The sequence below is a fragment of the Aythya ferina genome (genome assembly GCF_964211825.1).
Source record: "Aythya ferina genome assembly, chromosome: 4".
Taxonomy (NCBI): Eukaryota; Metazoa; Chordata; class Aves; order Anseriformes; family Anatidae; genus Aythya; species Aythya ferina.
The window spans coordinates 49307602-49335577 of record NC_140300.1 but is presented as its reverse complement, the minus strand read 5'-3'; the positions used below and the strand labels follow the sequence as shown (position 1 = coordinate 49335577).

The 27976-nt window shown below is 42.5% G+C and overlaps 2 protein-coding genes across 7 annotated transcripts in view; one reads left to right on the top strand and one right to left on the bottom strand.

Moving 5' to 3' along the window:
• The window catches only part of MARCHF1 (membrane associated ring-CH-type finger 1), a 404383-nt gene that overhangs the window by 125452 nt on the left and 250955 nt on the right, over nt 1-27976 (top strand). For 3 of the 6 annotated variants that reach the window (XM_084518138.1, XM_084518136.1, XM_084518151.1), the window contains one exon: nt 11646-11700. The exons of 1 other annotated variant lie outside the window; for it this stretch is intronic. The gene's annotated coding sequence lies outside the window, so the exon portion shown is untranslated. Of the gene's footprint in view, nt 1-11645; nt 11701-21230; nt 21311-27976 lie in introns of those variants that run through there. 2 more of the 6 variants (XM_084518150.1, XM_084518137.1) reach the window with 1 other exon arrangement.
• Nucleotides 1-27976, bottom strand: part of KLHL2 (kelch like family member 2) — a 271198-nt gene that overhangs the window by 217988 nt on the left and 25234 nt on the right. The window lies entirely within an intron of this gene.

The window sequence follows — 27976 nt, the reverse complement described above, 5'->3', positions numbered from 1 at the left end:
GCCTCACAACCCTTTCAGTGAAGAAGTTCTTCCTAACATCTAGCCTAAAACTCCCCTGGCTCAACTTAAACCCATTCCCCCTCGTCCTGTCACCAGGCACGTGGGAGAACAGGCCAACCCCCACCTCGCTACAGCCTCCCTTGAGGTACCTAAAAAGAGCGATAAGGTCGCCCCTGAGCCTCCTCTTCTCCAGGCTGAACAAGCCCAGCTCCCTCAGCCGCTCCTCGTAGGACTTGTTCTCCAGGCCCCTCACCAGCTTCGTCGCCCTTCTCTGCACCCGCTCAAGCACCTCGATGTCCTTCTTGTAGCGAGGGGCCCAAAACTGAACACAGTACTCGAGGTGCGGCCTCACCAGAGCTGAGTACAGGGGGACGATCACCTCCCTAGCCCTGCTGGTCACGCTGTTCCTAATACAAGCCAGGATGCCGTTGGCCTTCTTGGCCACCTGAGCACACTGCTGTCTCATATTCAGCCGACTGTCCACCATCACTCCCAGGTCCTTCTCTGCCTGGCAGCTTTCCAACCATTCCTCTCCCAGCCTGTAGCTCTGCTTGGGGTTATTGCGCCCCAGGTGCAGGACCCGGCACTTGGCCTTGTTAAACTTCATGCAGTTGACCTCAGCCCATCGGTGCAGCCTATCCAGATCCTCCTGCAGAGCTTTCCTACCCTCAAGCAGATCGACACACGCACCTAACTTGGTGTCATCTGCGAACTTACTGAGGGTGCACTCGATGCCCTCGTCCAGATCATCAATGAAGATATTAAAGAGGACCGGCCCCAGCACCGAGCCCTGGGGGACGCCACTAGTGACTGACCTCCAACTGGACTTGGCTCCATTCACCACGACTCTTTGGGCCCGGCTATCCAGCCAGTTTCTAACCCAACGAAGCGTGCGCCAGTCCAAGCCAAGAGCAGCCAGTTTCTTGAGGAGAATGCTGTGGGAGACGGTGTCAAAAGCCTTGCTGAAGTCAAGGTAGACCACATCCACAGCCTTTCCCTCATCCACCCAGCGCGTCACTCTGTCATAGAAGGAGATCAGGTTCGTCAGGCATGACCTGCCTTTCATAAAGCCATGCTGACTGGGCCTGATCGCCTGCTTCCCCTTCAAGTGCTGCATGATGACTCTCAGGAGGATCTGCTCCATGAGCTTTCCTGGCACTGAGGTCAAACTGACAGGCCTGTAGTTTCCTGGGTCTGCCCTCCGGCCCTTCTTGTAGATGGGCGTCACGTTTGCTAGCCGCCAGTCGATTGGGACCTCCCCCGATAGCCAGGACTGTTGATAAATGATGGACAGTGGCTTGGCCAGCTCCTCTGCCAGTTCCCTCAGTACCCTTGGGTGGATCCCATCCGGCCCCATCGACTTGTGCACATCTAAGTGCCGTAGTAGGTCACCAACCAGTTCTTCATGGATAATGAGGGCCACATCCTGCTCCCCATCCCCTTCCACCAGCTCAGGGTACTGGGTATCCAGAGAACATCCAGTATTGCCGCTAAAGACTGAGGCAAAGAAGGCATTGAGCACCTCCGCCTTTTCCTCATCTCTTGTAACTAAGTTTCCCCCCGCATCCAGTAAAGGATGGAGATTCTCCTTAGTCCTCCTTTTTGTGTTGATGTATTTATAGAAACGTTTTTTGTTATCTTTAACGGCAGTAGCCAGATTGAGCTCCAGATGAGCTTTGGCCTTCCTAATTTTGTCCCTGCACAGCCTCGCTACTTCTTTAAAGTCCTCCTTAGTGGCCTGCCCACTTTTCCAAAGCTTATAAGCCCTCTTTTTCCTCCTAAGATCAAGCCACAATTCTCTGTTGAGCCAGGCCGGTCTTCTTCCCCGCCAGCTCGTCTTTGGGCACGTGGGAACAGACCGTTCCTGCGCCATTAAGACTTCCCTCTTGAAGAGCGCCCAGCCTTCCTGGACCCCTCTGCCCTTCAGAACTGCCTCCCAAGGGACTCCACCAACCAGTGTCCTGAGCAGCTCAAAGTCAGCCCTCCGAAAGTCCAATACAGCGGTTTTACTGGTCCCCTTCCTGGCCTCGCCAAGAATAGTGAACTCCACCATTGCGTGGTCACTCTGCCCTAGACAGCTCCCGACGATCACGTCCTCCACCAGTCCTTCTCTGTTTGTGAAGAGAAGGTCTAGCGGGGCACCTCCCCTGGTAGGCTCACTAACCAGCTGCGTCAGGAAGCTATCTTCCACGCTCTCCAGAAACCTCCTAGACTGCTTTCTCAGGGCTGTGTTGTGCTTCCAGGATATGTCAGGGAAGTTGAAGTCCCCCACGAGTACAAGAGCTGATGATTTTGCAACCTCTGTCAGCTGCCTGTAGAATTCCTCATCCGTCTCCTCATCCTGGTTCGGCGGTCTATAGCAGACCCCGACCAGGACACTAGCCTTGTTGTCCCTGCCGATCCTAACCCAAAGGGACTCGACCTTGTCATTCCCAACCTCGAGTTCTACAACCTCGAAAGACTCTCTAATATAGAGAGACACACCACCACCCCTTCCATGCTGCCTGTCCCTTCTATAGAGCTTATAGCCAGGCATTGCAGCACTCCAGTCATGAGACTGGTCCCACCACGTCTCCGTGATGGCAACCAAGTCGTAGCCTGCCTGCCGCACGATGGCTTCCAGCTCCTCCTGTTTGTTACCCATGCTGCGTGCATTGGTGTAGATGCACTTCAGCTGGGCCATTGCCTTATCCTCCGGCCTTGCCATTGTTCCCCCTGGCACAGCCCCAACAATCCTAGCCTCAGCCCCATCCCCCTTCCTACCTAGTTTAAAGCCCTCTCAATGAGCCCTGCCAGTTCCTGGCCCAGGATCCTTTTTCCCCTAAAAGATAGGGACCCGTCTGCGGCCATCAGGCCAGGTGCTGAGTAAAGTGCCCCATGATCAAAAAACCCAAGATTTCTGCGTTGGCACCAGCCCCGGAGCCACGTGTTTAACAGGTGGGCTTTCCGTGTCCTCTCTGAACTCCTCCCTGCCACCATAGGGATGGACGAAAACACCACCTGCACTCCCGCTCCATCCACTAACCGACCCAGCCCCCTAAAGTCCCTTTTGATAGCCTTGAGGCTTCTCTCTTTGATGTTATCACTGCCCGCCTGGACTATCAAAAGGGGGTAATAGTCAGAGGGGCGTACCAGGTTAGGAAGCTTCCTGGCAACGTCCCTGACCCTGGCCCCAGGGAGACAGCAGACTTCCCTACGGGTAGGGTCCGGCCGACAAATAGGGCCCTCTGTTCCCCTAAGAATCGAGTCACCAACAACAATAACCCTCCTGTCTTTTTTGGTGGAGGCAGTCCTGAGGCGCGGAGTCGACCTCCTCGCTCCAGGCATCCTCCTGGGAACATTTGCTACCTCTTCCTCACACACCGGCCTCTCAATCTCTAGGGCCTCAAACCTGTTGTGTAAGGGCACCTGGGAAGGTGGGGCCGGAAGGGGAGAGCATCGCCTGCGATGTCGAGCAGGGACCTGTTTCCATTCCTCCTCAGCTCCCAGATCCCCTCCCTCTGCCCGACGGGGACAGGGCAGGGGGTCCGCCCCCATTTGGGGAGTCTCACCTCGGCACCTCCCCTTGAGGCCCTGCAGGGATCAGACAGGCAGGGCTGATTTTTCCGGCACCGAGCCCACTCGAGGGAGCCGCCAGGACCGGGCAGCCCTCGAGTGAACGAGGCGTAAGCGGAACCAGCAGCGCCCCCTGCCCGGCCGTTCAAAAGCTGCCCCTACGGAGCGCGGCGACCAGGACGGGCAAACAGGGCGTGGCGCGGCAGAAGGGAGAGGCGCGGCAGTTCGCGCAGGCAGGGCGAGCAGGAAGGGCAGAGCGCTCCCCCCCGCCCATACGAACACCTCCTCTAACGGCGGTCTACCGCTAGCTCAGCTGCAATGGTGTACACCAGGCACAGTGTGCTCTCCAGGAAGTCTGTACACACCCAGACCGACTGCCCGCTCAAAACTGCGGCAGTTCAGGTCTCCGGGTGCAGGGAGTGCCTGAGCCTGTTGCTACCACCTGTGGGGGTTTAAAGAGACTGTGTGCGTGTGGTGCGAGCAGGTGGATGACCTGGTCCGCCTCATGGCAGAACTCAAGGAGGAGGTCGAGAGGTTGAGGGATATCAGAGAGTGTGAGCGGGAGATAGACTTGTGCAGCAACTCCCTGCGCGGCCTGAAGGACAGGCACCAGGGTGAGACACCCCAAATGGCGGTGGACCCCCTGCCCTGTTGCTGTCAGGCAGAGGCAGGGGACCTAGGAGTTGAGGAGGAATGTCCCTGCTCGACATCACGGTGGCTGAGGGAGCTGGGTTTGTTCAGCCTGGAGAAAAGGAGGCTCGGGGGCGACCTTATTGCTCTTTATAAGTACATAAAAAGGAGGCTGTAGAGAGGTGGGGGTTGGTCTGTTCTCCCACGTGCCTGGTGACAGGACCAGGGGTAACGTCCTAAAGTTGTGCCGGGGGTGTTTTAGGTTGGATATTAGGAAGAACTTCTTTACTGAAAGGGTTGTTAGACATTGGAATGGGCTGCCCAGCGAAGTGGTGGAGTCACCATCCCTGGAGGTCTTTAAAAGATGTTTAGATGTTGAACTTAGGGATATGGTTTAGTGGAGGACTTGTTAGTGTTAGGTCAGAGGTTGGACTCAATGATCTTGAGGTCTCTTCCAACCTAGACAGTTCTGTGATTCTGTGAGGTCTAGGTTGTGTCCTTAAATGTAATGGGCATTTATTTATTTATTTATCTGATTGACAAGTTATTATGGAACTGTCCAAGACAAACTTATATCCAGAAACACTGGTGGCTCTAGAAGAAACATAAAATTTACTATTCTTGAAACACAAATAATAATATTGCAATTTATTGAGGAAAACATTCTCATTTGAGAGAATGAATGGCTCTTCCTTTGCAGGCCGGCACCTTAAATGTCATGTCCTGTAGCTGTCTGTTGATGGCTAAAAATAGTGTGCAGTCAGGTGTACATCACAAAATGAAATAGCTATATGCAGTGGCTGATCATATTTTCATACATCTCATAGGTTTTACAGTCAGGATACAATACAGCTAATTTTGTCTGTTCATGTGTTGGTTTTTCTTGTGAACTAGTTTGCATGGTTGTCATGCCCACTTTTTCAGTGGCTTTGTTCAATGGCATTTTATATACAGTGGCAGAGTAAGTTCTTGATGAATGAAAAGTGCTGGAATGGAATATACATGTATAAGTGTAACTTCATTATAGCAATGACTTTTAGAAACTGGAAAAGTAGTTTTTTGTAGAGTAGAAGAGCCAGGTCATTTTCTGTACGTAGACAAAAAATCAAATTTGGATTGTGTTGATTAACACCCTACTTTTTGAGACTGTGCTGGACATTCCTGATTACTATCTCATTCTGTGAGCATTTTTTCCAGATGTTGGTAGATAATAATTTTTTCTGTAAATGCACAGTCCTTTTTGGTGAATGACATTTAAAATATTGTACAGATACATAGTTACATAGATACAGATATATTGTTACATAGCCTTATAAACAAGAATTGCCAGTTTTGTAACATGTTCAACATCTGTGAAGGTTAGGCTCCTCCCAAGATACTTTTGCTCACATACTTGTTCAATAATATAGTCAATATAGTCTATGTTGAATAGATCATGCAGGTTTTCCCCAGCTTGTTTCTTCAGAAAATAATTTAAAGTAATATATAGTTCAAAGTGAATACAAGGTGTCTTTGTTTTTCTCTTTCTTCCTTGCAAATAGTGTGAGAAAGCTTTTTATATTGAAGTAAAAAATTAGGAATGTAAATTTGACTCTGTGCTGCATATAGAACAGCAAAGTAACACTTGCTAATTTCTCACATGTTGGGAGGTTTTGTACAGTTTCCCTCTACTCTTAAGTTGCAAGTCATTTGCATTACAGATAATGGATTGAAACCACACTGAGCAAGAGTTACTTAGAATAGAGGACCTGCCAAATCTTGTGGTGTGAATGAAATGATTTCTTGTCCCTCCTGTGTTCCACGCTATATCAAGATACAGTAGAAGATTGGACTGTAATGGGGAAGGGAAGTTTCCTTCACAGGAAAAGCATTGTGATCCTTTGACCAGCAACAAAGCTTTCTGTATTGATAAGATTAAATTCAGATATTTAAGTAGTGGGAGTTTTTCTTTAATGTAACATGGGATATTTTAAGTCATTTCCCAGAAAACAATCATAGTATGGTAATTGCATGGATGAGTGAAAAGGCAGTAGCTATCTCTGTAATTGAGTTAATATAATCTTTATCAATTTCCATGCTTCTTATCTGTCTTGTTTTTAAAGGTCCAAGAGAGGATCACCTTTTTCAAGATGTGGCCTTGAGTTATGTATATTTTAATTTACAGATCAAGTATCTTAAGTTCTTCCCTTTGCTCTCGTCTATTTGTGCAAATACACTCAAGGAACAAGGAGTTGGCTCCTGTAGGATTTATTTTTTATACTCACAACAAAGGATGTGACAAAAAAGCTTCAAACTAACAAAAGAGCAAATATTTTTTGGAAGATTATTGTTCAGAAGCAATTACATCGTACTCCATTTTGAAAAACTGGCTTTAATGTGATGGTAATTTTAATTGTTGATTATTTTTGAGCCTATTTAATGGATGGTGTATGCTCCACTTGAAAAATATAGAAAGATGCCTATTTAGAGTAGATTAGCAGATTTCTTTCTTGTTTTTCTTCAATGGAAGAAAAACAGCATAATATCCATGGTTAATGAATGATTGTCCTACTTATTTTCAAAATAGGAAATTCATGTGGAGTATTTAAAACACTGGTCTTTTTACTCAATGCATGGCATGACTTTTTGGCATCCAAGTTGACTTCTTGTTTTAGACTTGCCACCTAGCTTTTTGTAACCATGGTGTGTAAAGCTCTGGTTTAGTCAGGCCCAGCTACGAGGTAGCATTTGGAAAAGTGAACAGTGTCTGCAGCACATAAGGTATGTCAGTGAGTACAGCTCTGTTTTCTAGAGCTTCTTCAGCTGAACTTTAGCAGGTCTGTGACTGAGGCTGTGCTGGGCTATTTGAGCTGCTGTGCTCCACTGTTCACAATGGGACTGCTGCATATCCCATCACCCAAACCTCATGTTTTCAAGGTGAATGGCTTCAATGTTAAATAATAATAATAATAATGATAAATAAATCTGGCTAATTTCAAAAAGGATCCTTTATTGTAAATGAAGAAATCTGGTCGAAAAACAATGGGTAGTACAACCAGAAATTAAAAGAGTTCAAGATTCAGGAAACAGATTCACCAGCTCAGACACTCCATAGCCTGAAATACCCTTGATAATTTTGTACTTAAGTACTTAATGAATGTCTGCTGTTTCTTTTTAATATTACTGCTTATTACTGTATCACAATTTTGTTTTTGACAAAATGTAGGCACAGCAGATTTTTAATATTGTAGGTTATTAACAATTCAGTTAGAAAGTAGAGGAAGAAATTAGCAACAATAAGATAGTTAACATTAGTAGTTCAAAATTAAAATGTAGAATAAGAAACGACAAACAGTTCAGTCTGGGATTGGAATCTGATTTTGACCAGTTATTATATTTTTAAAAACAACTGTTTTCCATTCACTGGTTTTGTACAAAAGAAAAAAGATGTTTTGTGATGAAACAGAAAATCTCCCATACTATTAACAGAATTTCTAGTATGTTAAAGGGAAGACATTCTAATGAAAATCATCCATTTGCTTTGAAGCTAGTGTTCAAACTGATGCTAGAAATGGATGGTAATAAACAGAGAAAACTTATCACTTTATCACTTCACTCATGAAAGAATTAATTTATCTTAGCAATTAGTCATCTCAGGGGGCTGCTCTAGCTCATATTTCTTAAGGTCGTTTTATTTAAATATAAATTGGTTGGAAGAAGATAAGTTCCCCCCTAATCCATAAGCAAATATACATAACAAACATAGGAATTTGTCTTCTTTCTTTCTGAGTTTTCTTTCTTTCTGAGCAGACTTGGGAATTGGCCATGATTTTGACATTAAAATTCCTAATTTCTGGCAAAAATGCATTTAAAACTGTTGTGGGTTGACCCCGACCAGCAGTTAACCCACCCACACAGCTGCTCACTCAGTCCCCCCACCCCAGCAGAATGGGAGGAGAGAATTGGAAGAGCAAACCCAAGAAATCCTGTGGGTTGAAATAAAGACAGTTTAATAAGTGAAGGGAAGAGGGGGAAAAACAACATAAGTGATGCAAAGGCAATCATTCACTGCCTCCCACAAGCACACTGCTTCCCAGACAGGCTCTGAGCAACAGCCCCCTTGGAAGCCCAACCCTGTGCCCCCTTCTCCCTCCATTCCAGTTTTTATTGTAGAGCACGATGTTGTCAGTTCAAGTCAGCCATCCCAGCTGTGTCCCCTTCCAACCTCAGCCTACTTGCTTGCTGGAGAGCAGGGTGGGAAAAAATCTTCTTGCTGTGCACTGCTCTGGTTAGCAGTAGCCAAGAGTTAGGTGTGTTACCAACACTGTTTTAGCCATCAATCACTGCACTGCGTGGGCTGCGATGAAGGAAGTTAGCTCCATCCCAGTCTGATCAAGTGCACAACCAAACACTGATTTTCAGAATAAGAAGGTACTTGAAATGTGTCACTAGCCTTTGAAATAGCTGCAGACTATTAGCACTAGTTGATTTAAATAGTGGAGGATCCAGTCCTGGGCATGTTATGTGTTAGTTGAAGATCAAAAGTCAACCCTTGGTCAGATATAAATAGCAACAGCATATGATTGTATAGCAGAAGTAGGCTTTACGTATGTAACAAGAATATGTGTACTTTGGTAGTCTGTAATAAGACCAATTGCTAATTCATGATAATCACGAGGGGTAGGGAGTAAATCTTTAAAGACAGATTATTCTGTAGCCATTTAGAGAAGTTTTTTATAATTTCCTAACAAGAATTTGGTTGAAGATCACTCGCTGAGCTTAAAAGGACCATGCTCCAAAGTGTTACTGTAGCTGCTGCATTACAGTACATCATGAACTTTTTAAAACTTAAAAAGTGTTATAAGTGAATGAACATCTCTTAAATTTAGGTGTAAACTAGTGATAAATCATTTATTTTGATACTTTATTCCATAATGGGACAAGGCACAGTTTCTACCATGCCCACAAAGCAATATACTAATTGAGGACTGGATATAGACTGCTGTGTAATGCTTGTATGCTAAGAAATCAGCCGTATATTTTTCAAATGAAACATGAAATTAACTGCCACTGCTGACATTAATCTTTTTTCTTTATTGTGCAGCTTGAAGGCAACTTGAAGCATAGAGGAATGTAAATGAATTAATAGCAAAGTTTGGTAAAAAGGACACAGTAAAATATAGATTGAACTCTGGAACTACTCTTCTCTTGTTCTCATGCCACTTAAACCCTGATGTGTCCGACTCCTTAAATGCTTGCCTTTTTAAGTTCTAAGGTCTTAGGGTATCAAGAAATCACCCCACTCAAAATGCTTTGTCCTGCCCCTACCATCTAGACAGCAAGTGACTCTCATGCCTGAGTGCTGATACTGGTCACCTCTTTAAACAGAAATAATGAGTGGGGAAATAACCTAAATGCAAAAGATTGCCTGCAGTTTGTGCCTTGCCCCTGATTACAGCAATTCTATATTGTGTGTGTGTGTATATATAATAACATATAACGTATATTGTATATATTGTAGTAAATTTTAAAATGGATAAAATCAGTTGTTGCATGAAAAGTAAATGAATGCTGTACTAATTTAGAAATAGGTAAATGCTGTTTCACTTGACTTTGGTTTTGATTGATGCTGACATAGGGAAAAATTAGCTTAATCTTTTAACAGTTTAGAATCTTTAACAGTTTATCTTCAGGCTTCTAGTCAGATAAGGAGAAAGCAGGACCTATATTTTCTTTTGCTATGGACTTTTCCACTTAGACTTTTCCACTGAGACATCTATTAAGATTTTGTACAATTTCAAAATTTTACTTTCATAAGTTCGAAGTTATAATGGCAACTTTTCAAATGGAAGTCCTGGCTTTGACAGCTGAGCTTGCCATACTCTGAAAGAATGCCTAAAATTTTGGCTTGATTTATACAATCTCAAAATGGAATGAGTTTGAATTAAGAGCATGAGTCACTTGTCCGCCCTGTATTCTAAGTAAACTATAACCTTTTCTAGTGAAGGACTTAATGTACTAGTTTTAAAGAGACAGAATCTGAAGCCCAGAAGGGCTCAATGCTGCAGAATCAAAGTGTAAGACCTTGGAACAAGTGATGGAGCCTGATTGCTTTGTTGGTTCCAGATCAAACGCTAAAACTCTGTTCCATTTTTGATAGGCCTGTGAAATCAGGAAGCATTTCATTATTGGCAGTCTGGTTTTCTCTTTTCTTCCTTTTTTAACCATGTTTTGTCTTTTTTTCTGATGTGGAATGTTTTTTCCCCTGTAATGGCAAGGAAAAAATTAGTCTTAAGGTTTTGTTTTCTATTATGTCCATACAGGAAGGAGGAAAGACACAAGAATGCTACTTGCAAATGTTTGCAAATTTCTATCATTATGAAAATATATGGCAGCCATTGCTGGGTTCTTTGTTCTTACCCCACAACAGTGTAAATAATGAGCAGTGTTTGTCCAACAAAGACAGGAGTCCTGTTTATGTTCTTTGCTGGACCAGGAGTCCACTAGAGCTTTCTCTTATTCTGGCCTTGATTGCTGTCATCTACTTGTCATATCCCTGTAAAAGGAAGCCAAAAAGAATCAACAAGTAAGGTCAAAGGCACTTTAAAAACTGGGCAAGCAGAGGGGTTATCCTGCAAGAGAAGACCTTGCATGGTGCAAAAGGGTTCCATCTACTTTCTTCTCTTCAAATACAGTTCCTAGATATAGTACTCCCAGAAGGCTCATCCTTTCTAAGTGTAGTCTATTGATACAGAACTGAAAATTTCAAGACCTCATGTACTTATTTAGAGAGTACTTACCAGGTACTTACTTTTTTCTACATTTGCATTCAGTAAATGGAGAGGAAAAAAAAAATCAAGTTTGATCTTTACATCTTAAGTTTTTTCTCTGCATAGTATCTGGACAAGAAACTGTCATTTTCTAGAGCTATTATGTGCTGTGTTGTTGTGCTTGGAAATGTATTCTTATCTGCCTTTACTGGATACATGTCGCACAGTTTTATGTTTGTCTTTAATTGTAATGAAATCTGAGACAAGGCAAATGGGGTGACTAAAAATAATATGTACATAATTCTTGGCGTTTTTTTTTTTCTTAATGCCTGTGTGCATTGTTTTTGATATTTGTTGAGTTTTCTACAAAAGGACTACTGTGGCATAAGATGCAAGGTAAATATATACAAGAAAATGCTTTAATATTGGAATTTCATTCAACTGAAAAGTTCCTGCACAGTTTACAACAGTTTTTAATTAATGTAGGAGCCTCCCACTCTTTCAAATTGTAATATTAATAAGGGGTCTGTTAGAAGACTAATTTCCTCCATAAAAGCTGGTAGGAGGTGATGGGTTCAGTGAGCATGGGAGTGGTACGATGTGAAAAGCACACTAAAATCTCCAGCTGGAAACAGGGGCTGTTAGTTATTTACAATAAAAGTGAGCTTTGTTGCTTTGTAGATTTACATCTGTTGTCTTTCCACCTTTCAGGTACTTCCATTGTTGGAAAAGAAATATAAGACTTCCAGGAGATGAGAACTGTATGGTATGTCTATTAGCATGTGAAGTGCCTCTTTCAAGTGCTAACCATATTGTCAAACATGCTGGCAATCAAAACAAAATAAATGCAGCTGGCAACATGAGACGGTTTTTCAAAATCTGTATCTGTGCATATCAGTTGCCACACAAACTAATACAATTGTACTTTAACAAAATCAACAAGAATTTAAGTAATTAATGTTTGTTTCTCAAGATGCATTAAGCAAGTGGATAGGCAGAAAAGTGGCTGCAAATACTTAAAACAGCATGTGCTTTGACATACAAAACAAACCTTGAAAGATCTGCTAGCCCAGTGGAAGAAGAATGCTTTAATTTATTACATTATTATAACATTTTCAGGGTTGGATCCATGTGGTCTTTTTCTACAGAAAAATGTACTTCAGCCATTAGCTGTCTATCTGTTGTGCCATGATGGTATTGGTGATGTTATTTTCTCCACGTAATTTCAGTAGCACCTTCTTGATATTCCAAGATGGAGCTTTGCTTTATGTATCAAAAAAAGTGCAGTATTGTCAAGAAGTTTCTCCTTCAGAGAAAACTTAAATTATTGCCTCTCAGGCAGTGGGGTGGTGGATCTGGAACCCTACTGCTTAGCTCTGAGGAAAATAAAAGGGTTCTGCTTAATGAAATTCAATTTATGAAGCAACTCCTGAAGATCTTGCATTGACTTGCATTGTGCAGTTTGGCCTATGTATGCTGTTAAATGCCATTAACATACTTGGAAAAAGGTTTTCTAATTGGATCAGGTTGAGTCATGTAATGCTTCCAGTAAATGTTATCAAAGATCCTGAGAACAAAAATATTAGCCTTTCTTTCAAGGGAAGGTACTACAGACTTGCACAGTGGATAAAGCTGGTAGCTGTGTCTTTTCTCTAAAACTGAGGCAGTGAACACTGTTGTTACTTCTTTGTGAGGCAAATATATCTTGATGTGAGAGAAATAGGAAAGGCTGAGTAATGCTTGTACATGATACTGGATGGGAGGTGTGTGTGTGTGTATATATATTTTACAGGTAGAGCTAACATGGCACATTAGTAGTCCTTATGGAAAGTAGATGGAGCAATGGGCATAAGCAATTTCTACTGTATTTTGAATCAAAAGAAATCATTGGGGTATACACCTCAGCAACTATAATTAAATTTGATTTCCCATTAAGATAATTACATCTGCTTGATCAGGATGGACAGCATTACCTACATGGAAGTAACTTGATGGCAGAGAACAACTAAATTTCTGTTCCCCTGTACATTTGCATGAAACAAGATAGGAAATCACCCTACACACATGGTGGGTGGTGGCTTGGCAGCTCTGAAGTTTAATGTTATGTTAAGCCCAGGTTTAGTGTAGCATGTTTGAGTATATGTAAACAATCCCTACTGAAATTACAAATGTATAATTGTAGTCACTGTAAACTCTTTAGGAAGAAGTTTTTTTTTTTGTGTCAAGTTTTAGCTTCATACTGGGCAGCAGTGTCATCTGAACTGGATCTCCACATACTGCAACATTAAGAAAAAACAAACAATGTGTGCTAGTTGCTAGTTCCTTTGAATCAACTTGAAAAACAAGAATTTCTATTTCCAAGAAGCTAGCATAAATTATGTATCTGTGTCTTTTGAGTTCTGACTTTGATTGCTGTTACTTCCTAAAATGTGTCTTTTAATGACTTTCTGAAGTATCATTAGTGCATTAAGAAAAACTGTTAAACTTAAAATTGAGTACAACTTTGGATCCCATTAAAAACCACTTCTTTCTGTCTGGGCCCTAATTCCTAGAAAATGTGAAAGTTAGGGCTCTTTCCTCAAGATTGCATAATAGGAAACAGCTTTGCTGTTACATCACCCTTTCTGCCACCTGCTGTGAATGATACTTGCCATGTTATTTATCTCAACAGCTCTTTGGGATGCGGATTCCATAGGAAGTCATCTGTCCCATGGCAAGTAAATAAATTAAAAGATCTCAGTTTATTCCAATAATTTGTTTATTTGGAGAAGGAAGGGAAAAGTAGAAGAGAATGTTTAACCAAAAGCAATAAAACACATCCCTTAGTCACTTCTGGTTATTAGAATAAATTATATTCAGTGAGTAATTTCTGGTGTTCTTTGCACAAATTACTAAACTGAAATGGTATTCCCAAGTATACTGTAAACATTACAACAATCACAGTAAAAATGCCTTAGTGAACAAGCTACAGAATCAGATACTGAAACATCTGGCTGAGGATATGCTTTCAAAAACCTGAATGTAACCTGATTCAAGTATCTGACAAACTCAACATCCTCTCAGTGGTCCTCAATACAATTCAGACATTGTAGACCAAAGAAGTGAAGAATGGGAGACTGTGCCCACATTATCTTCATTTCATTGAACACTGCCTGCTGTTGTCCTTAACCATGACAGTCTCCCAATCTTTGATCTATAAATACTAGAAACACCTCTGAAAGAGTAAAACACAGTACCCATGGCTCTGTTCATCCTTTCCAGCTACAAACTTTTGCCTACCCGTCAAGCACTAAATATGTTCACCACTGCCAGAATACCATGTGCCATGGGATAACTTCTGTCTGCTAATGAGGCTGCCTGTTTTGCATGGGGAGTTGTGAAGAGAAAATGGTGTGACGACTGGTATGTTCTATTTCAAAATAATAATAATAAAAAAATAAATGTGGTTGTTATGAGCTGTATAAGTTTGCAAAGCTAGATACTGAGTACTATTTTCTTCTAAGTGTTTTGACTTCTTTGATTGGACTGTTATTATGTATTGAAGTAATATGAATTTGTAGTGGCCAACTGGGGGTGAGGCAGAACACTCACTGCTTTTTTTTAAAACCTGGAATCTCATTAGGTGATGTTTACCTAGAAGAGATGTGTGTATGCATATAATTAAATCTGAAACCAGGGATGGGCTTTTTTGTCTGATCACTTAACTAAATCTTAATAATTCACTAAGTATTTGGGGGACATCAAAAACAAAGGATTCTCCTGGATACACAACCATTCCAAGGTTTTGCTTTGTTCTCGGGACAATGGGGAGAAGGAAGGCTACAAGGGATCAGGAAAGTGTGTTAACTAATTCAAATGACACTGATTAATTACTAACTCAGTCCTGAAAATTTACAATACAGGACAGTAACAAGTATAGAGACATTAGGAGTGTTAGAAGCAACCCCTAAATAAGCAATTTTTAATCTGTACTCCAGTAAAATTGAGCAGTAAAAGCTGCTCTGTATTTAACTAGGTAATGTATTTTAGAAGATAATTATGCCTGTGAGGAAAGTGTGATACCCAAAGCCACAGATGTCTTCTTTGGGCTTTGTGAAATAGCTATTGGTTCATTCTGTGAAAAAGACAAACACATTTCTTCTGTTTTAATAACTAGCTTGACACACTTAGGGCTTTTGCTTTGATGTACGAGGCAAGATCATTGTGTTTGTTCTTTAGCACGTGCGCATGCAGTCTCCTAGACTTACTTGTGAGCGATGCTGCTGCCATCAAGCAATACATGTGTGTTGGGCTGACTCTTCAGGTAAATTGTTAGTATAGACTTGTTCTGTTGTATTTTGAAAATGATTGTCTCCCACTTCCTGAACAGTGGATGAGTTTTGTTGAGTCAGGTGTGGGAGGAAAACTGATCTTTAGACGTTAATGGAAAGGAAGATACACATTGTAACATATCTAAATGAGTTATTGACTGACCTTTCCTTTCTCTTTGTATCCTGCAAGCTTCAGCAGGGCTTTCCACTTTATATAGCTTTGTGTTGTCAGGCTTGACTAAATTTTCATCAGAAGGTAAAGATGGATGCTGTACATTTTTAATTAAGCATTGAATCTTAGTTATTTTTAATAATTTTGTTGTGCTTGGAAAAGAGCCTGTGCACTTTGTACACGTGTGCACATATGTGCACACTCATGCTCACACATACTCCTGGAATTACAAGCTACCTTAAACTTGATTTCTGTTAACAGTTGTGTATTCAGAACCATCACTGATTAATGCAATATTTTAATAATTTTATTTAAATGGCTGCAGTAGTGTGGAACAAGAAGTGATTCCTGTTCTCTCTCTCAATTTTGGAGATATTAGCAAGCCAGATATATGAATTCTGGATTATAGTTTTTAAGTTTCAATTATTACTTTCTTAGAAAGAACAAGGCATAAGGGGACGTATTAAGGAAATCATGTCATCAACAACAGATGTATATACAAGAAAGACTGGAGGGGTTTCTGTTGCTGGAAAGACCCCTGTTAGTTAAGGAAACAAATCTAACAAGAATCCAGCAATTCCAATTTATCATAATGAAAAGCAGGACAAGAGACCAGCCAGTTCATGTGGCTCTTCAAGTATGCAAACCAGGAGAGAAAATGCAAGAAGATGCCAGAAACTGGAAATGCAATAGCAGCACTTAACAGTTTAAACAAGAACGGCCTGCTGCCAGTGTAGTTAAAATGGCCACTTCAGGGGATATGCACTTCAACTTAAGTGGAAATGTGAAAACTAGAAACCAGCTAAGTGAACTGTACCAGAAATGGTTTGCTGGTCTGTGCACAGGGCAGTAATTCCAAATCAAATAAAGTTCAGTGGGCCAGACTTAGATGTTGGAGTTCTGTGCATGAGTGAATGGGAAGCTGGAGTACCCCAACAGAATTAATCCTGACAATGTGAGTGCTTGAAAGAACAGTGTAGCTGTAGCAATTGCAGATGTAATTTGGGTATGCAAGCGTTCAGCATCTCTAGCATAATGCCAGCCTATAAAGAGCTATGAAGGGTCCCGTAGAGCCATTAATTTATTGTTTTAAGAGAAAAAGCACACGTGCACACAAAAACCAACCAACCAAAAAACCCAACTGTTGATGAGATTTTTAATAGAATATGGTTGTAAAAATGCATTATTTTATTGTGACCAAAAATGCTTGTTCTACTTCAATAATATGAATTGATCTAATACAGCTGCTGTGGTAGGCTACTGTTAAGCAGCTAGAGAATATGTACAACAGACCACACCTTTGACACTCTGTGGTACTCAGGAACAGGATATTAATTCTGGATTATCGTAACTATTTCTTTCAGTTTTGCAAAATCTGTTAATTTTCTTTCCATGTTTGAATTAGGAATGTCTTTGAGAAGGAAATACAGCACAGGAGCTGTAGGTAACTTGGAGTAAAAGATCACAAGATAAAAAATAATGCAGGTACCAAAATGGCCTCTAAATGAAAATGTTTTTATCTCATAGTGGTGTTTTGCCCAATCTCTTATTTTTACTCTGTTGCTTTGTTTTGGTGCTTTTGGTAGGCAGACAGCTTTTTAGTGTCTTTCTGCCCTGATGTTCACTGTTTTTATTTTGTTAAAACACTGCTTTGTTCATGGTTACCTTGAACAGGCATACTGACTACCAAAACACTATTACATATGCAATCCCATAGTAAAATTTCAGAGTAGAAAATGCTTAGTGAAACATTTGTAATGCTAGTTCTGTTATGAGCAGAGAGCAAACTGAGACCTGGAAAAGCCTGAAGGATGAGGAGGTACCATGCTCTCTTAAATGTGAGTAATAACTATTCACATGCTCTCTTAAATGGGAGTAATAACTATTTAAAACACTTGCTACTGGGAGCCAGTGTAACATTGTCTCATCATCATGTGTAGAACATGAAGATATGTAGGTCTGAATTAAAACTGTATGAGAGGTAACTTGAAGCACAGCACTTGTAGACATGATATTATAAGGATGAAAGAGGAGGAGGGTTGGCAGAAGAGGTAATATTTCCTGCTTGTGGTTCTAAATTACCGGCACTGAGTTTTGCTGCTACAGATCCTCATGTGTTCAGATTTGTGTGCTGTCTCTTGGTGGTACATTAATCCTCATACTGTATCTGTGTATCTTTTTATTGAAATGCTCTTCTAATTATTAAGGATACTTCAGCAAGCCAAATATGACACAGATTTGGTAGTAGTGTAAAAAAGTGACCCACTTCTCTTTAGAATAGAACTTGCACTGCAGCACATGGCAAGTATTTCCTTAAAGCCAGATATCGCCTAGTCCTCAGTTTGAAGTGCTTTAATTTACAGCAAAACAAAGTTTTTGCATTTTGGCTCTCAGCAGACAATTGCAGAATGAGGAAAACTGAATGTCTGGGTTATAAAAAGTTAATAAAACCAGGTGCTATTAACAACCCAGTGTATCAGTATTGCGTGCATCAACATCCTGCTGTTCTAAGATGAAGAAAGGAGTTAATGTTAGGATGAAATGGCAAAAGGGTGCAATTGGATATAAAATACAGAGGGTTAATTTAAGAGAAGGATGATAAATGAATACTTCACCTTAAAAATACTTTGTGCAGAGATCACTATTTCAAGGAACATGGTGAAGAGACAGAAATCATTCAGGTGCATGGTGCTATGGTGGTGGTCATGTACATGAGGAGGTCACTTGCATAATTTGTCAAAGTAAAACCGTCTCATTAATGACGAGTATCAAGGTCAAAGTGAGAAACAAGTTATGATGCTGCTTTTTAGCTCATTTAGTTCAGGCAATGGGAAGTATGAATTGCTGTTGTTGAATATATAGCACAAATGTATAGCATGACAGGACATCTCTTAATTCGGTTGATTCTTTTTTTTTTTTTTTTTTTACACAGAGGAGGGAGAAGAACAAGGCAAGCAATTTCTGTCATTTTCCTGTTGTATCTGGACACTCACCTTTGTGGTCTGAAAAGTTCTACTTTTCTGCCTTCTATTACTTGCTTCTTATTCTGAATACGCATGAAATCGTGTTTTAAAGATCTTGCAGCAGGGCAAACAGACTAGGGAAGCAGTTCAGTAAAGCAGAAATAAGTGGCTGGCTTCTGTGTTTTATTTATTTATTATTCTAATGAAAACCTTTTATGCAGTCTTGGAGATACTTATTTCTAGCATTGTTGCACCGTGGTTACTTTTTACTCAGATTCTAATGTTGATTTTAACATGAACAAATGAAACATCTTCTATTTTATCCTGAAAGGAAGAAATCATCAGTGCAAAAGTAATTACAATGGAAATGTAATTATCACATTTTAACAATTGCTATAACACAATTAACACATCACAGCCAAGCAGCGATCAGCTTCAAGGAAGAACTGACTTGCTCCTCCTTGTTTTGAGCTGTTCCACTGCAAAGTACAGGTACAGTACACCAAGACAGCTGGTTTTGACTTAGTGAATGAAGATCTGTCAGCAGAAGGAAAGGAAAGCACTGCACTCAATAATATCAGTCTTTGGCCATGGCTTAATGGCTTCCACTTGTGTGTTTCACAGCTGGCTTGAGCTAGCGTGACCACATTTCTGCTGAAGACTTTCCTTCTGTTTTCTCTTCTCCCAACCCATGTGCTGAGCTACTGCTTGCGGGTGAGCTCCTCCTGCTTTGGTCTGAGCGCCAAGGACTGGTGACAGCTCGAAGGGGAGCGAAGAGGGATGGGATTTTTTCAGATATGCAGATCTCTGGACAGCCTGGTGGATAAGCTGGTCTTGCTTACCGCATCGTCTGTCTATTCATTAATGCTGACGCCCGGAGGCTTGAAAGTAACTGAAGGAAAGGAAGAGTCCCCTCTTTTGGTGGCAGCCTCTTACATAGGCTTGAACTGGCAGTGTAACCACATCCTAAGGGCTTGGCAAAGGCTCAAATCATTAAGTTACTTATAATTGAACAGGAGAGTGGTGCTGTTGCTGTCTTTCATTTCATGGATCAAGCCTGCAGATCCTGACTTAAAATTGGTAATTGCTTTGCAAACTGATGTTGCACTTGTAAGTCAATTTGAATCTCATTACAAACATTAAAACAAAGTACCCATTGTAACACTTCCTCCCTTCATTCCCTTTGTTATTCTGCCTTAAATATAGCTTGATTCTTTGTTCCCTCCCTTTTTCTTGGCCATGTTCTCCATGTTAAATGTGTTGTGTTTTTTCTTTAAACCTAGAATTTGGCATATGTTTTCACATAGATTTTGTGATATGTAGCTGTACAAATGCCATGTCATTCATGGATTTATGAAAGCTTTGTAAATGCGATATTCATTTTTGATGGTTGGAAGGATCAACTCATGAAATTATAGCTGTGTGTTTAAATGATATGTTCCTGAACCTCTTGAGGTACTGTTCAGGACCTTGCTCATCACAAACTGTTGTGTAAGTTTCATGTCCCTTTAAAAGCCCAGCTGTACTAGTTTGCAGGAACATGGAATCTGGATGAAAGAAAAAAGTTCAGGTATGGTAAGTGGCAAACTCAGATACCTTTTTTTGTCATAGTAAGTTGCTCTGTTGTGTAGTTCTCAGCCTTTCTTGTAAGGAAGCAAAGGTATGGCTCCAGCTCACTTGATCTAATTCACAGGAATGTAAAAAAGTTTGCAGTCTCTTTAAACTAGTATTACCCTCAGTGCTAACTGGTGCAGTGGTAGAGATTACAATGAGCCTTTTCCACTGACAGACTGCTCTGCTGAGAAATTCACTATGAGGAAATCATTCTGTGATGTTAAACTGAGCTTGTCTTTTTATACGAACTTATTTCAATGAATTGTCTGGCTCACATCTTCTGTCGAGTACACATCTTTTCTCAGCTAACCGTTACTGTCCAAATGTCACCCGCTCCCTTGTCTTGTGCTGATAGTTGCCTCGTTATTCTCCTAATAGCAGTTGTCTTTGTGGATTCAGAGGGTATTTTTTCCTTTAAAACTTTGTGTTCCATTTAATGAAATCATTGAAGTGTCTCGCTGAAATGACATAGCACTGGATTCATGAGATCGGTCGCCTCTACTAGACCTCAGCGCCAAGTCCACTCACCTCATGCAGCAGACAGAAGCTTCACGTGGCTGCCCCTGCCTGGAGGGAGAGGATCAGGATCCCCAAGGGGACAAAGGTTTATTTTATTTTATTACCGATTCAGCATTTGAAAAAGCATCCTGTGGATAACAGGAAGCTACACCCCAGTGCTGCCTTTCCGAGAGAGGAGATAATGTATTTTGATGTTGTATGTTACGATAGTAAGGCAGAGAAGCACTAATTATGGCTGTTTTCAGTTTTATTTGTCATGATATAAGAACCGCTGTTACAAACCCAGTTAGGTGAAATCACAAATGAAGATACTCAGACTTTGCATCTTATTTATCATTGTATCACTGAAAGTCTGACTACAGCTGAGGGCTGCAACTAGTGCTGGGAGGCGGCGAGAGGAGAAATGCGAACACTTTTATCGCCTTTTCACTCTTTAGGATGGTAACAGAGCCGCTGTCAACACAGGACGGGCGTGCCGGGAGGCAGCGGGGCCACCTGCTGGGCCCAGCCCCGCCACGAGGCCGTGATGGCGGCGCCTCCCTCCCCTGCCCTCCCCTCACGGCGCGGGGTGGGCGCCACCTCCCACCCCTGGCGGCCGCTTTATCGGGGGGGGGCGGGCGGGCTGGGCGGGGTGACGTCATGTCGGGGGCGTGTCGTGGCGTGTCGCGGCAGCGGGCCGGCGGGGCCGTGCGGCGGCATGGGGCGGGATGGGGCGGGCGGCGGCGGCTGGGAGGCAGCGGCCGGGAGGCAGCGGCCGCCCCGCCGCCGGGCTCCTTGAGGCTCCTCGGGCCGCCGCTGGTGAGTGGGCGGGCGGCGCAGGCAGGAGCCGGCGGAGCGCTAATTATTGTTAATTTTTTAATTGCTGGTTTTTTTTTTCTTTTTTTTTTTTTTTTTTTTCCGGGGGGGAGGTTGCAAGCCGGTGTCTGGTGGTTTGGGGGTGTCGGCTGCCCGCTGAAGGGGCGGGGAATCGCCCCCTTCGAGATGCTGCGGGGTCGGGGTTGGGGATGGTTTTGGGGTGGGAGACCCGCGGCCCCAGGGGGGTTGCCTGAAGGCCCGGGACGGTTTTGGGGGAAATTCGGGGGGGATTGGGGCAGGCAGCTGCTGCGCTGCCCAGCAGAGCTCGCCTGTCTCCCCTTTAATCCCCAGCAGCCGGAGAGGATGCTGCCGCGGCGCCTCATTAAAAAGTTGGGAGCTAATTAGCCGTTGCTTACAGCTGGAGGTCCAGGTTTTAATTAGAGTTCCCGTCTTTGGGTTTAAACTGATTAAAGCCGAGCCAGAGCCGCTCTGGTTGCTCCGGGTGTTTGTTCAAAAAGGGACTGAAAACCAGGGAGCCGCGCTGAGCGCCTGGCTGCGCCCGCTGCGAAGCCAGCCCCCGGCTGGGGCAGGGAAGGAAACCGGGTGCGGAGGTGTGCGGCTCCCAGGGCTCAGGGTCTGCTGGAGAACCCTCATTTGGGAAGGGGAACGGGGATGGATTAGCTAACAAAGGGAGCTCTGGATGCTCTGGGATCCTTCAGGTGTGTTTCCCAGGGTCCAAGCCTTGTACAGAGTGTTCCTGGAGGTACGGTGCCGATGCTTCTGGTAATACTACAAACTGTGTGACCATCTGATTCCTGACTAAAAGGCTCGCCCAAATGTCAAGCTGCTTAGAGTTGTCCTCCATTACCTCTCCTGTTCATCTCATTTGCATGCTTCTGCCTTTGTTCAGCTGACAAACTGTTACTTGCTCTAGACTTTAAAAAGAAAATTCAGTGCATGGCTCATTCACAAATACTCTCCTATATTTTTAACAACTTTCTTACCCTTTTTAGGTGTTCGAGAGACTTGCAAATTGATAATTCCTTAGGGAGTTAGCACGCTGATTAGACTTGCATAGTTGGTTTATTCTGAATATTTTACAGCACTCCTGATACTCTTTATAGGAAGAGTTTAATTTTTTTCCCCTTTTTTTTTCTTGCTGCTATTTGTTGTGGCAGCACTTGGTGATGGATGCTTTAAAACATGGGGAAAAAAGGGGTGGGTGGGGAGTTATAGAAAATGACTGAAATGAGCGATACCCTTCTTAGGTGTGCAGATGGGTCAGGCTGGTGGTGCTTGCCCATGTGGGACGGGGCTGAGCGTAACTGTGAGCTGGTTCCCCTTTGCTGTTGTTCTAACAGGAATTTCATCTGTTCCGGCAGTTAAGTGAATTACTATTAGGATTATTTATTAGTGACTAAATCCCATGCAAAAAAGGCTTCTGTGCAAAACCTTGTGTGTTAATTTGACATAGCAAGGTATTTACATTTGAGGCACTCAAATGCTCTGGTGTCAGGCATGCTGCCTATGAAACCTGTGTGATTACGTTTCGAAGTAAACATGACTAATTTTTCACTGCTATGATTATTCCTTGTGTTAACTACAATACACATCACCTAATATTATGTCACTGTGGATAATGAGACAAACTGTCATCTTGGTTTCTGTATTTGATGTGGGGTTTGTGTACGTGACTGCTGTAATTACCTGCTTCTAATATCCTCAGAGTAACTGTCTTGCTTTAGACAATTGTCCTTCCTATTGTGAAAGGAGCAAGTTCATGTACAAGGAACACCCGTGCTTGAAAATTAAAGTGCTTATTAGATTTTAGAAGACTTCTTAAGCTGGTCAGTCCTGAGAAACCTTATGTACATTCTCCAGATGTGCTATACTGCACTTGCACTGTGAATAGCAAGGGAGCTGGAAGTTTGCCTACAGCATGCAAAGTCTTATTGGGTTGGTCAAACTTGGAGTTGGTACACAGGTTTTTCTTTCCCCAAGCCATGTATATCCCCTTCTGATCTTGGTCCTTCTTTCCTTTGACAGTTGTTGCTGGCTTCTGCTGCCACAGCCATGTTGCCATCAGATGCCTGTTTTCCATTTGTGCTGCCTTTTGTATTGCTGCCTCATACCTTCTAGATTTGAGTTGAATTTTGTTTGGTTTCTGTATGTATGTTATCTGTTCCTTATCCAGTAGGTTCACTGTCATGTAACATATATGTCAATGAGAATTATGTGCCTTATTAAAAAAAATCTTTAAAGAGAAACATCTTATTATGTGAAATTAAATCCAGAATAACCTCATCATCTAATAGCAGTGCAAATTCAAATAATGACTTAATAGAGAAACTTAAGCCTTTTATGTGATGAGAATAACCTTGTTAATTATCAGGGTTAATGAGGTGTGTTCCTTTGAAGTGAGCAGAGTGATCAGAGGCCAAAAAAAGAAAGAAAAATCTCTTGAACTGAATATTATTTTTCCAAATGGTTGGTAATTGAAATGTGGATTTTCTTCCAGGCAGCTGTGTGTTGTTACAGTAGCTTTTAGGAGACTCTTTGGGAAGGAGGCATAAGCACCTGTTAAAAAGTAGGCTGCATGATGCAAACAATCAAACTTATTTTACCATTTCATGCGATAAGCCATATTGGTTGGACGTGTTTGGTGTGGCCATTCCAGTGGTTCATTGCCTTTTCTTCCAAATCCATTGGCAACCAGGCATGCACCAAAAGGTGAATCTCATTAATTGGAGTGCTTTTGTTTGAAGTAAGAGGGAGTTGGTTAGGAGTGCGTGTTCGGTGTAGTTTTGTACCTCCCCAGAGTCCTTCCGTCTACTCATGACCTCATATAGGTTGTTCTACCCAACGGTTCTTAGGGTTCAGGGGTGTGCTTGGACAAGTCGTACTTGCACAAAAGTGCTTTGGCAGTCGTACTGCACCAGTGATACCACGCTGGTCCTCAGAGAGGTGTATGGGTTAGATCCCGGGCTGTCAGCATGTGGCTGATGGTTTTGGCGGTGCTGGAAGGCCATAAAGTTAACTTCAGACAAGGTGACTATTGAAAAACAAGGATTCTGTTTCCACAGTGAAGATGGTACTATATTTATAGCTCCTTTACGATCTTACGAGATGATTTTTTTTTTTTTTTTTTTTGCACAAGGATGTTCAAGGTGTTGAAATTGTCTCTGGTATCTTGTGTGTAGGGAGAGTTGGGCTGTTCCTGCCTGAATGTTGTCCCATGAGCTTTGCTTATCTGCTGGGGGGTCCTTCAAAGGAATGTGCCCCAGAGCAGATCCACAGATTGTCCCAGGGACCTGTGAGCAGGCCAGCCCTGGTGTGGTCACAGGGCACAGTGTGCAGCCTTGCCTCACCGCGTGCAGCATGTGGAAGGAGGCAGCTCTTTCTGAACATGCAAACGGGGAAAAGCATTCTGTCAGTGAGCACCTGTCTGCCCCCTACATGCAACAAAAGAAAAAAAGGAGGAAAGCAACTGGACCTGAGGTGTCCCCTTGCAGTTGGAGCTGTTACTGGAAATTAAAGCAAAGCAGAAAGGATGCTTTTGTAATATGTAAACTTCTCTTGAAGTACAGTGCATGGAGTGGGAGGAAGAGTGGCATGTTATTACTGGCTAGCTGCGTGCAATCAATTGCAACTTGAAAATTCTCTAACTTAGGCAGTTTTTGGTTTGTAAAACTTAAATCCATTCTGTGTATTCCTTTAAAAAAGCAAGGAATAGCTTAGTATTTTTGTAAAATCAGAAAGAATTATTGAACTTCATTTTAAGCAGAAGTGCATGCTTTTTTGCAAAGCCAACCCTTACGATATTAAGCTGACTATGTAGCAATGTCAGTGTTCTTCATACAGGAAAAAAAAATGCAGTTTGATTACTCGGACCTTGGTAGAATAAAATAATATAAAACTTAAGTTGGGCAGATGAAAGAGGGTTGGATATACTGGGAATGTTTCATTGATTGCCTCCCAGCAACTGGAATCCAAGTAGAGACATTGCCGACCTGCAAACAGACTTTTAGGTAGGCACCCAGATGTCTAACATGATTTCTGTAGAAGGGGTATGTAATATTTGATTGTATTAACGTACTGGACAATGTGGGACAGTGGGAAATACAAGGTATGAGTTACTTCAGATCATTAAACAGTATAAGAGCTTTGTTCAGCAGCTCACTTTGAGAGTCTGAGGACCAGAAGCTTGTTGCATTTCTGATTTGGGATAACACTGTTCTTCGTCTACTTACCTGTGCTCCAAAGTTAAGCTTTTTAAATAAGAGAGGGGTTTCTGACTGACAGCTATTCCTCAGATGAACGTTTTCCCTTTCAGATGTCTGTAAAAGTATTACAAACTGCTTGCTTGTGTTGTTACTGTCCGTATTTTCACTTCTGGGCACTTTAGGCAGATATGGAGTGGAGAAGCTGAGGCAGGGAAGCAGCTCAAGAACTTGTGGAAACATCATCATCATGTCATCATGTAGCTAGGGCTCCCAGGAGGGATGTGTAGGGGACAGCTTTTGTACCCACCAGGGTTCTGGTCACCTTGGGTCACTGAGTGGAAATAGGCTTGTGGCTTGATGGCTGTGTGTTTCCATGGGGGAGAAGGAGGTGGTGGCAAGGCAGGAGGGTTGTTCTGCAGGTGTCCGTGCGTGTGGCAGGGGAGGTGCAGGTGCAAGCTGGTGAAGCTGCACAGGGCATCCTGGCCACTATGGTGTGGCTGGCTGCATTGTGTGACATCTCCTACGTGGCATTGGTATGGCCTGAGTGCAGCCAAAGGATTAGTTGAATACAAGGGTTTCTTCGTACATAATATGCTAATAGGTTGGCTTTCTACAGAAGTCAGTCGTATGAGATGATGTTATAGAAGTGAGGGACTTCTTGAGCATGAAAGGAGGAAAGAGGAAAGTAAAAGTTCAGGAAATAAGTTCAAAAGAAGTTCAAAGAGGAAATAATGATTAATACATGGAATCAACTATAAAATTGATGTAGTAAGAGCTGAGCTAGGTAGTTGCCTAACCTAAGGGAGAAAATACTGGCATGAGATCAAGTAGCAGTAAAGTAAGGGCTAGGGCATATTTCTAGCCAACAGAGAAGTGTGCTTTTGGGGCTGTCTTCTGACAAGATAAGGGTGTACATACGTTGCACGGTCAGAGTTTAGGGCAGAGTGCAAGCCCAGGGTAAGGCACGGCAGGACTCGATAACTACAATAAAAGGAGGCTTGGAAAACAGTCTTGGTCATGGAGGGTGGCATTAATCCTGGTGCGTTGCTGGAAATGGGCAGCTAGAACCCTTTGCATAGCAGATGAATGTGAGGTGAACTCCAGCTCTCTGGTTATCGGGGTCAGCTGTGTGCAGAGGCACTTGCAGTGAGCTCTGCTGTGTAAGGACCTTGATGCTATCAACCAGAGTAAGAAAAAATTGTGCTCAGAGGTAGGCTGTGGAGTGAGAGCCCCACGTGCTAGCAGAAAGCGGTGTGTAGCAGAACTGGCTCTAATTGTGTTTTCCTGATTTTGGGCCTCCTTGGTAGAGGAATGATTGTGGTTCCCAAAGGAAGACATGTCATGCTTCTGCAATTTCAACATGTGGAACTCACGTCAGTCTGCATGGCTGGATGTCTGTCCTTGCCATGTAATCTACAAACACAGGCAGAACCCTGTTCTGGCAGGGTCAGAGAGTCTTGCTGCCCATTTATTTGGGAGAGAAACCCAAAGCATAGTTCTTGGGTGCCAAACCCTCTGAAAGATATATACTTTCACCCTCGCAGTGTTGTGGTCTCTTTTTCTTTAAAGCCCTTCTGTCAGATGCAGCCAAACACAGGTCAGGTAATGTGGCTACGTTGTTTCTCTGAGGAGTGGTAATAATTTCTATGAAGTACAGAAAATTCCTCTACATAATCATAGTATCAAATTGTCCCTCTCTGTCCTTCCATGTAGCTCTACGTGTGGCTAAACAGTCATTAAAGAGTCAGGGATATGAGCTTTCATGAAAACAGGTGCTTTACTATAAGGCTGGTAACTCTACAGGATTGAAAGTATTTGTCTTCCTTGTTTGTGTAATACTGTTTTAAAATCTACCAGTAAAATCAGTATCTTAGGCTAGTGAAAGTCCTAATAAAATGTGCTACTGGATGGAGGATAGCATATCTGTAAACCCAAACTAACTCCAAATACCTCTCAAATGCTGGTCTTCCCATCCAGCTGGGTGCAGTACTCGATGGAGCTGAAAGAAAGGGGCTCTCTGTCCGATTGAGGCAAAATGCTTCAAAAAGACGAAGGCTCTTTGATAAGCTCTTGCTAGAGCAAAGAACTTAATTCAGCTTTGCAATCACATGGAGTATTGCTGAGTAAGGAGTAACAGGGTAGGAAGAAACGTGTGTGAACGTGGTCTCCTTTCTGCAGCCACACACAGGGAAGGAGGGGAAAAGAAATAGTTAAACCTCAAGTATTTCCTTGGTGGGTTTGTTACACGATGAGGCTCCAGTAATTTGTGAGAAACTCGGTTTTCTGAATTTTCTGGTTCTTTTGAATTACATTTGTAGTAATAGTCTGTGGATTTTAGTCTGTCCTCCTATGAAAAAAATGAATACAGACGCTGTTCACTCAGTAAGTGTTTGAAAATAGCCATGTTTTATTTCAGTAGGAAGAAGAGTGCCTCAATTGCATGTGT